We start from the raw sequence: 2,397 nt of genomic DNA on the forward strand, positions 1-2,397 counted from the left end.
TATTGTGTGTGTACGGGGGATTGAGGTAGAGAGGGTTAATTTAATGATAGTGGAAGGGGGAGAGTGAGTGAAGAGAGACAGATTGGGGAAGATAAATACATGGGGAGAGGAGGGGGCCCACAAAGAGGTACGAAAGGGCGGAATAGTAAAGGGGGCTTGCAATGTCTGAAAAGGATGGGGGTTCTTGTAAGGCTACTTACATGGGGGTGGGGGCCCAGTTAAATCTCTCATCCTGTGCCCCGGTACATTTGTGTGTGGTACTGCCCAGTAGTACTTGGACTGGGCCATTGGCAATGGTATCTGCAAGGTAGGTGTGCTGCCCCGTCTCAATACTGATATGCTGCTCGGTTCTGATTTGGGAAATTATTTCTGTATGTTCCAAAGGACCTTCCAGCGGCCCCAATCACAACTGTAACACCCTGCTCTATACCAGGGGAGATTGTCTCAAATCAGTAGGAGATAAATCCTGAACCCTACCAGGATCAACTCCCATGCTTCCCATGCTGCCCATGCTGATCCCAAGAGTCTGCATACCTGGATAAACCAGGGGTTCACCCAGGCCCACCAGTAGATCGTGGGTGCCATAGGGTCCTAGCACGGTCCCGAGCCTGGTACCAAAACCCCAGAGGACTTGGACTTCCAGGTATACTGCAGAGGATGACTCTGGAGCCCCAGTTGGCCTTAATCTTGGGGGGGGGTCTTTCCCATGAACTCTTGGGTTAGAGGGGGAGGTGTGACAGAAAGATACCCAGGAACAAGTATTGTATTGTATGTCTTTATTTATATAACACCATTAATGTACATAGCGCTTCACAGTAGCAATACATGTGGTAATCAAATAAATAACAGATAATATAAATAACAGGTCATGGGAATAAGTGCTACAGGCATGAAAGTAACATTAAGGAAGAGGAGTCCCTGCTCCGGGGAGCTAACAGTCTAATTGGTAGGTAGGGAGAACGTACAGACAGTAGGAGGGAATTCTGGTAAGTGCGTCTGCAGGGGGCTAAGCTTTATGTAACATGTGTCCAGTAATATCCACAGTGCTATTCATACACTTCTTTAAGCAAGTGTGTCTTAAGGTGGATAGAGAGTGTGCTAGTTGGGTATTGAGGGGGAAGGGCATTCCAGAGGTGTGGGGCAGTCAGTGAAAAAGGTTTAAGGCGGGAGAGGGCTTTAGATACAAAGGGGATAGAAAGAAGACATCCTTGAGAAGAATGCAAAAGTCTGGATGGTGCATAACGAGAACTTAGGGCTGAGATGTAAGGTGGGGAAGAAGAGTGTAAAGCTTTAAAAGTGAGGAGGAGAATGGAGTGTGAGATGTGGGATTTGATTGGAAGCCAGGAGAGCAATTTCATGAGGGGAGATTCTGAGACAGATCTAGAAAAGAGTAGAGTGATTCTGGCAGCAGCGTTAAGGATAGATTGTAGTGGAGACAGGTGAGAGGCATGAAGGCCAGACAGCAGGTTACAGTAATCAAGGCGGGAGAGAATGAGGGCCTGAGTCAGAGTTTTAGCAGTCGAGCAACAGAGGAAAGGGCATATCTTTGTTATATTGCGGAGGAAAAAGCAACAAGTTTTAGATATGTTTTGAATGTGAGGGAGGAGTCGAGTGTGACCCCTAGGCAGCGTGCTTGGGCAACTGGGTGAATGATCATAGTTCCAACAGTAATGTGGAAGGAGGTAGTAGGGCCAGGTTTGGGAGGAAGTATGAGGAGTTTGGTTTTTGCCATGTTGAGTTTATGGCGGCAGAGGGCCATCCAGGATGATATAGCAGAGAGACATTCAGCAACTTTGGTTTGTACAGCAGGTGTAAGGTCGGGTGTGGAAAAGTACATGTGTGTGTCGTCAGCATAGAGGTCATATTTAAACCCAAAAGATGTTATTAGGTCACCTAGAGAGAGTGTGTACAGAGAAAAGAGAAGAGGTCCCAGTACAGAGCTCTGGGGTACCCCCACAGAGAGATAAATAGAGGAGGAGGAGGTGTTACCAGAAGAGACACTGAAAGTACCATGGGAGAGGTAGGATGAGATCCAGGATAGAGCTTTGTTCCGAATACCAAGAGTATGGAGAATGTGAAGAAGAGGGTGGTCCACGGTGTCAAATGCTGCAGAGGTCGAGTAATATGAGCAGAGTGTAATGACCTCTGTCTTTGGCAGCACGGACATGGAGGTCATCAGCTATTTTAGTGAGGGCTGTTTCCGTGGAGTGAGCAGTGTGGAAGCCAGATTGTAGAGGGTTTAGGAGAGAATAGGTGTTGAGAAAATGGAGCAAGCAAGAGAATACAAGATGTTCAAGGAATTTAGAGGCAAAAGGCAGAAGGGAGACAGGTCGATAGTTAGAAAGACAGATAGGGTCAAGCTTGCTGTTTTGAGTAATGGCATAACTGTATCATGTT

Source organism: Ascaphus truei (assembly GCF_040206685.1).
Source record: "Ascaphus truei isolate aAscTru1 chromosome 12 unlocalized genomic scaffold, aAscTru1.hap1 SUPER_12_unloc_3, whole genome shotgun sequence".
NCBI lineage: Eukaryota > Metazoa > Chordata > Amphibia > Anura > Ascaphidae > Ascaphus > Ascaphus truei.